This window comes from Sturnira hondurensis, unplaced genomic scaffold, assembly GCF_014824575.4.
Source record: "Sturnira hondurensis isolate 20B ecotype Veracruz unplaced genomic scaffold, ASM1482457v3 Scaffold0006413, whole genome shotgun sequence".
Lineage (NCBI taxonomy): Eukaryota > Metazoa > Chordata > Mammalia > Chiroptera > Phyllostomidae > Sturnira > Sturnira hondurensis.
Genome location: NW_028079044.1, coordinates 7,922,782 through 7,931,527, shown reverse-complemented (window position 1 = coordinate 7,931,527; position 8,746 = coordinate 7,922,782). Strand labels below are relative to the sequence as shown.

Genomic DNA, 8,746 nt, shown 5'->3' with positions numbered 1-8,746 from the left:
GTAATACAACTAGATAATAAATAATTAATACATAATAACACAAGAATAAAGTGTGGCCCTGGTCAGTATGGCTTAGTTGGTTGCAGCATTGTTCTGTATCAGAATGGCTGTGGGTTCAGTCCCTAGTCAGGGCGCATACCCAGATTGAGGGTTTGATCCCCAATCTGGGCATGTACAGGAGGCAACCAATCAATGTTCTCTCTCCCATCAATGTTTCTCTCTCTCCCTGCTTCTCTTTTTAAAAGCAATGAAAAAAAGTCCTCAGGTAAGGATTAAAATAAATAAATAAACTGCATTTTGTGTGCTCACAAGTGGAAACCTACTTTTGCCTGCTCAATGCAGACTAGATACCCTGAACTACATTTCCAGTGCAAACATTTAAATTTAAAGATAAAATAGAACTTTTGAATTACATTGCAGAGCTAGCTAGAAATTTTTGTTTTGTCAGAATACAAAATTAATGTGATTGTGGAAATCCAGGTGGGTATGATAGTACTAAAGCTGACTTTTGCCTGAGGTGTTTGCATAACTAGTTATCTTGACCTTTGGTTTGGGTGTCTCTGTAAGGTCACAGGACTTGAAACAAATCTCCTGCCTACATAAGGCAAGAGGTCTTTTGGGAGCCTGGGAGCCTGTTGCAAGAGTCTGGTAATCCAAAGGGCTAAGCTTTCAGTTTGAGAATGATTTAGAAATAAACTTCCATAACTAACTTTTAGTGGTAGGTGTGGGACATTGAGATGTCATAGCACAAGCTGGCCTTGTTTGGACTGAAATTAATGCATCTTTTGTGGGAAAACATAAGCAAAAGAAAAAAACTGAAAAAACCTCATACGAAGAATTTATTTTAAAATAGGACCTTATTTCTGATCACTGAATGCTGCCAGAATGGTGTTCAGGTACTTCATGGAGGTTGGCTGAGTGACCTACGTTCTCTCTGGGCCTCTGCCAGGAAGCTGGTCATGACTGTAGATGCTACAGACCAGAAGAGGGCTTTGGTTGACGTAGCTTCCAACCACATAAGGAGATAGGCTTTGCCTTTCAAATGCATGCAGCTCACTGACGTAATCCTCAAGCTTGGTGGAGGCAGACATTAGTACGAAGTGGGCAGCCACAAGATGGACCAAGAAGATTAAAGCCAGAAAAAGGAAAGACAAGGTTTACAAATTTTGATCATTACAAAATCTTCATGAAGGCAAAGAAAATAGGGAACAGAATAATCAAGCTTGAAGTTAGGAAGCTTCAAAGATGGTGGTCCTGAAACCTTCTCCCCGACCAGCACCTGCTGCTAAAGGTGAAGCTGCAGCAGCTGCTGAAAACGTTCCATCAAAACAGGGTGCAAGTACTGCAGGCAAGAAGGTTCCAGCCTGAGGGAAGCCGCAGACCCGACAGCTGCGGAGGAGAAAGCTCAGGAAAGTCCAAAAGCTCCTACCCACGAAGCACCCACTCCAAAGGCATCTGTCCAGAAAGCTTGAGAACATGAGAGGCTGTTATAAAAGTCATAAAGGTTCATGTTGACACACTGTCAAATCATTTTAAAATTAGGACTTCATTTAATGGTCTAGGATTTTATGGAAGTAAACAGAAGTCCACGTTGAAGGAAATACTTTCAACTCTGGCCTCAAAGAATTCCCAAAGATAAAATTACAAGAGGAAAGTGAACAATAGAAAATTAAAACCCACATATACACACAAGGAAATAAATCACCATGAAAGAGAGCCAGCAGAAACAAGGTGTGATATTATTAAACCTGAAAAGATTTCAGGCCCTGGCTGGCGTAGCTCAGTGGATTGAGCGCGGGCCTGCGAACCAGATGATCGCGGTTCGATTCCCAGTCAGGGCACATGCCTGGGTTGCAAACCGGTTCCTTGCAGGCCAACTACCAGCAGGGGATGCACAAAAGGCAACCATACATTGATGTTTCTCTCCCTCTCTCCTTCCCCTCTAAAAATAAATAAATAAATAAAATATTAAAAAAAAAAAAGATTTCAGATAATGAAGTATACAGATATAAAATAAAAATAAAATATTATACAAGTGTAAAGTATAAATCTATTTAAAAGATGGGTAGGAAAATATGAATAAGAACTAAACATGATCAGAATTTTAAAATCTGACATTAACAATATAATATCCATAACTTTAAAACATTTCAAAAAATGGATTAAGTAGCAAACTACACAGAGGTAAAAGGATTAGAGAACTAGGATAACTAAGGAAATTATCCAGAGTACAGTACAGAAAGATGAAAGGATAAAAAAGTATGGAAAAAGACAGGCTGAGAGATGTGGACTCAGGGGAAAAGCACCACCTATGTTTAACTGAATTTCCAAATGGGAAAAGATAGACTGTAGCAGAGGCACTGCTTAGAGAAATAATGGCAAGGCATTCCCGAGATTGGTGGGAAACACTCGGTTTGCAGATGCAGAAATCTCAAAGGGTTAATGAAAATCAGTCCAAACTGGGAGTCTCAAACCTAGAACCTGCAGAACCCCTGAAGCATAGAAAATGCACTAAAGACCACTCAGTGAGTAAAAAGTTCACACACGGAGAAGCAACAGTTCCACGGAGCTGGCACTGCCATCAGTAATGGAAGGTGAGAGAAAGTGTAGATGCAAATCTTTAAACGGCCTACAGAGAATAGGTGGCTGGTCAGTGCCAGGCTCCCAGCAAACTCTTCCAAAGATGAGGCGACGTGAAGAAAATGAGCTCTTGTTAAGGGGGAACAGCTCCTTCCCAAGGGGGATTCTAAAATAGGTCCTCAGGAAGGAGGTAAATCCCACGTGGAAAGTCCAAGTTACAGAAAAAAAGAGGGAGGGAGGGAGTGGGTGGGGGAGAGAGAGGGAAAGACAGAGAAGAGGAGAGAAAGGGGGAAAGAAAGGGAAGGAAACAGGGAGAAAGAAAAACAAGTGTGTAAAAATTCTAAGCAAACATTGACTATTGAATATTGTAAACTTAATTTGAAGGGATAATTAACCAAAATTCTATCATCAAAATAGTGTTTTTGTGGAGGAGGTGACTGGAGTCAGAGGGTTCCATGGTTCTTAGGAAGTTTGAGAGAAATGTAAGACTGGTTATCTCCAGGTTTTAAGTATGCTAATTTAAAATTAGGGCAACCACTAAAAGATAAATTGTATGTATAGCTCTCAAATTATTGTATGAAAAATTATAATGAGGGAAATATCAATTACATACCAAAATCAATATAAAAGTCAAATAGGTATAAAAGAACAGAAAAAAATTAGGTTAAATAAAAAGCATCCACTGAAAGAGTGTCTGTGTAATCAGATTCCATATGGATGAAATAAACTTTTCAGTTAAAAGACAGAATGGATTAACTCATTTGGAAGATAGATAATTAGAGAATGAAACATTCATTTGGTTTTCCAAAGATAATAAGTGGACATTATAAATTCCTCTTTGCTGCCAAACTTGAGACAACATGAAAATGGCAAATTCATAGCATAAGTTATCAAGATGGAATAAAAAAGAAATAGAAAATATGAATGTTCTAGATCCATTGAAAATTGTATCAGCAGTTAATCTCCTCAAAAAATACTGTGACTACATTATTCTACTGGAACATTTCACCAAAGCTTTAAGCAGCTGAAAATTCCAGTCTTATAACATTTTTCTGATGAGAGGAAAAAAGATCTACTACCCAGCTTACATTTTTGAGACAAAGATAGTGTTTTTTAGAAATGGAAATTATAGACCAACTTCACTGAAATCTTAGGTTTAAAAACAGTATTAGCAGAGTGAATCAAGCAGCATATAAACATCATATGGTAACCAAACTGTTAAATAGGATGGCAAGGCTGCCTCAGCCCTAGAAAACAACAGGATCAATGTATGGGTCCCCAAACTGATTGATAGACCTAATAGACTTCAGTAATAAATAATGATAAAATTTCTGAGCAAAGCAAGTGAAAAAGAAAGTTTCTTAGTGAGATACAGAATTTCTGCCAACCCCCCCCACAACTTATCACCATATTAGTGGTAAAATATTGAAAACTTTGTCCTTTTGTTGTATGGACCGGGATAATGTGATTTTAAAAGGTGTATGGAAAGCAATAGTGATGAGGGCCCAGTTATTCCTGCACCAGAACAGTGTGGGAGGACATGCTCTACCAGGTATCAGTTCTTATTATGCAGCCACAGTAATAAGATCCACGTTGACTTTACAGGCTGAAACAGACAGGCCAGGGAGCAGAAGAGAGTTCAGAAACATGCCCATGCTTTCGCTAAGACGGTGCTGCCGCTGCAGATCACTAGGGGGGACCCTCTTCACAGGGGCTGCGCTGAGCCAACCCTATCAGTACGGGTGGGGCGGGGGGAAGAAAGTCCTTATTGACCTCATTTCTGATGTCATTCCACAAGCAAAAGTCAGTTCCATGCATTAAGAAAACTTAAATGTGAAAGGCAATTTCTAATGTTTTGAAAGATAATATAGAATAATATATTTATGCTCTTGGCTTAGGGAAGATTTCTTAATGAGAACATTGAATTAGCAAACCAGGAAGGAGTTTGATTTCATAAAAATTATGAATATCTGTGTATCAATAGACATTATAAAGTGAAAATAGACCATAACTTGGAAGAATGTGCTAAATATATTAGTCTGTCTGGAAAAAGTCCAGCCATTGTTAGTATAATAAGAATGGTTTGTGTGACATTGATGTAACCTGACAGCTGAGGAGAGTGGACTGGCATGTGAATGAGTGAACAACGATAACTTCACTATACTGGTCAGTGGGGGCCATAGATGCTGTTGCATGAGCATGTGTACTGTGTGGCCGTCATATTCAAAGTGACTGAGTGAGTAGAGCAATGAATCTGATGATGATTTGGAAAACTGTGTGAGGTCCCAACATGGCTGCTTTGAAGGGGACTAAGATGTCATTGTCCTATATACAATGTTTCTTGTATCTTGTATCTTGTTCAATAAATGTATCTATATTTTATATTGCATGGCTGGATATCTTCTGAAAAGACTTTATATGTATATATGTATATACACATATGTATATATGTATATACATATATATAGTTTGTATTATATTATACTATACTTTACTATAGTAAAATATTATACTATATTTTATACATATGTATGTACACATATATAATATACCAACATAGTATACAGATTTATATGTAAAATCAAAATAATGCCAAAGAAAAGATGGGCAAATGACTTGAGTGTACTTTACATTAAAAGATTGTGACTGGCAAGTAAATAAAAGATGTTTCACTTTATCAGCAATCATGAAAATACAAATTGAAATGACAGTGAGATAGTATTTATAGTTACCAGATTGATAGATGTTAAAAAAAAAACTACAATATTTTGTGTTGGTAGGAATGTGAAGCAGTGGGAATTCTCATACAATGTATTTACCAATGAACATAGTTAAAACCACTTTAGAAATCAATCTGTGTTTTATAATAAAGTGAAACAAGCAAATTCCCTACAATTTAGTGTGTACCCAAAAGAAATGCCATACATGGGCAACTGAAGACAGGTAAAAGAATATGCATAGTTATCTTGTTTATAATAGCAAGAAAAGTAGAAAATATTCTCAATGTCCATTGATAATAAAATGGATAAGTAAGTTTTGACATATTCATGAAATGCAACATTACACAGTTCAAATGAGTATGCTATAGCTACATTCATAATCACAGTTAAATCTAAAAAGCATAGGATTGAATGAACAAACCAAGGCATAGATCATGTCCAATATAATTTCATTTATAAAACAAAATATAACATGCAAAATTAAACAATATACTACTTTGGATAAACTACAAATAAGGGAATGATATGGATTAAATCAAGAATAATGGTTATAGATGTGATCAGGGAGGTGGTTTCAAAAATACCAATAATATTATTTTTGTGGCTACTTGTTTTATGGTTATTTTCTATTCCTGTTATTCACATGTTACAAATATTCATCAGTGTAAGCTTAATTTAAAAAGAAAAAAATCTCTGCTTAGTTAATGTTAGATTCAATAATTTCAATTACTGTCTATACTGCTAGATGTGTGCTTCTGTAGTATTAATTCAATCTTATACAATTTGTAAATATGGGAATAATATGTTTAGAATGGATAGAAGTACATGGGTTCATGTGCAATCAATATTTTGTGCCAGCAAGTAACAGCGCTTAGACTCCAAGTACAGGAACACAGTGAACATGTTAGATGCAAAGGAAAGGAATACTGTGCATGAAGTCCTTCGGCTACCAGTTCTTTCCCCGGCTCACCTGACGAAAGAGCTCTGTCTTGGACAGCTCACTGAGCAATCTGCCTGTGTGCATTTTGTTTCTTTTCACATCATTCAGCAGTGTGGACCTTTATTTACATTTCCTCCCATCCAGTTACTTTTACTTATTGTTATTTAAAAGTGAAGTTCTGTACTATCACAGTATTCCTTTATTAGGTATTTATCCTTTATTAGGTATTTAGTGTGTTTTTTAAACAATGCAAAAATTTTAAAAATTAGGATTTTTATTGTTCTTATTGTGCTCTAGTTTCATGGGTTAAATTATAGTGCCCAACATCCATCCATTTTCTCTTAAATTCTGCCATTTTGTTGTCCAGTTTTGTAGAATGGGTGTTATTTTTTCTAGACATGCATACTTTGTTTCCATAGAAGTCCCTTGTTAGTTTTGATTCAATTTTGTCTTATAGAGGCTAAATTAATAGGTCAACATTTAATTATAAAAAGTGCACTTACTGATAAATTAATAAAAAACATTTACATATACATGTGTTTTTCTACCACACTTACAACCTAAAGATTTGATGCTTGTAATGAGGGAAACCTAAATGGGCAAATAACATAATACTTGATCATAAATGTTATGAAGCCTGCCTATGAAAATAAAGGTGGAATTATTACCAATCAAGGTTCTGCAGAATCTTGACCTAACCTACCTTTCCAGTCTCCTCTTCCTAATTTGTCTTCCAGTTGCTCTGCCTTCCGGCCATATTGACTTATTATCTGTTCCTCACGTACACACCACCAGGCTGAGGGGAGATAAGGGAAGAGCAGAGCTTCTACCTTGCCAATCCCTCCTTCAAACTGCTGATAGTGTCCATTCCTACACCATTAATCATATCATACAAAATCACCTCTCACATTTAAAACCTTTAATGGTTCCACAAAGCCAAGGGAATTAAGTATATATTCATTGCATAGTGCCAATAGATCCTTCAGTATATAAATGATCCCAGCTTCCATGTAACACATCTTCCTTGCTGACCCTAGGCTTTAGTTGATTTCAACAGTCATAATTCCCTAGCACACCAGCCACTTCCACAGCTTCCCATCTTGTGCTGGCTGAAGTGTTGTGATGGTGCTATGACTTCCTATGTGCTCTTCCTGTTTATTTGAGCATTTACTCAATCACCCGGGCCCAGATAAAGGGCCACATATTCCATCTGACCCACCTAGTAGACTTTAGTCTATTAGGTAAATAGACTAAATACTTTAGTCTACTAGGTAAATACTTGTAGAATCAATGACCTTTGTTTGCTGATTCTTCATTGAATAATCTTGTGTTTGTACAGGGTTTAGGGTTTACGTGTTTATATTCTAGTTAGCACTCTACTTGTTTGGTTTTCTACCATAGCTCAAAGGTTCAGTTCTAACTTCACTACTTATTCAATGTTCTTAGATAAGTCATTTCTTTAAGCTACACATTCCTCCTCTGTAATGCAGGGGCAGCAGTTTGCTGTGAGGATGTTGGGAAAGAGAAAATAAGCATTTGGTTAATTACCAAGTGCTATATATAACTATAATAGTTAGATATAACTATTATAGTTATATCTAACTATAATAGTTAGTAAATATTTCAATAAATATTTTTATTTTTATTTTTTTTATTTTTTATTTTTTCCAATTTTTTTATTTAATTATTTTTCAAGTACAGTTTTCTGTCTATTACTCCCATCCCATCTCACCCCCCATCCTCCCCCCTCCCTCCCATTTCCACCCTTCTCAGTTGTTGTCCATGTATCCTTTATATAGGTTCCTCTAAATCCCTCCCTTATTTCCCCTGAAATTCCCTCCCTTCTCCCCTCCGGTCACTGTCAGCCTGTTCTCTATTTCAGTGTCTTTGGTTATATTTTGCTTGCTTGTTTGTTTTGTTGTTTAGCTTCCTGTTAGAGGTGAGATCATATGGTATTTGTCCTTCAACACCTGGCTTATTTCACTCAGCATAATGCTTTCCAGTTTCATCCATGATGTTGCAAAAGGTAGGAGCTCCTTCTTTTCTTTCTGCAGCATAAAATTCCATTGTGTATATGTACCATAGTTTTTTGATCCATTCATTTACTGATGGGCACCTAGGTTGCTTCCAACTCTTGGCTATTGTAAATTGTGCTGCTATGAACATTGGGGTGCATATGTTCTTTGGGATTGGTGTTTTAGGGTTCTTAGGATACAGTCCCAGCAGTGGAATTGCTGGGTCAAAAGGCAGGTCCATTTGTAGTTTTCTGAGAAAATTCCATACTGTTTTCCATAATGGTTGTACCAGTCTGCAATCCCACCAACAGTGGACCAGAGTCCCCTTTTCCCCACACCCTCTCCAACATTTGTTGTTTATTGCTTTGTTTATGATAGCCATTCTCACCGGTGTAAAGTGGTATCTCATTGTAGTTTTAATTTGCATCTCTCTGATAGCTAGTGATATTGAGCATCTTTTCATGTGTCTCTGGATCCTCTGTATGTCCTCC

General features: G+C 36.7%; 1 pseudogene; it reads left to right on the top strand.

The window, feature by feature from the left end:
* The first annotated feature begins 879 nt into the window (after window positions 1-879).
* Window positions 880-1,472, top strand: LOC118988895 (60S ribosomal protein L14-like; annotated as a pseudogene).
* The last annotated feature ends 7,274 nt before the right edge of the window (window positions 1,473-8,746 follow it).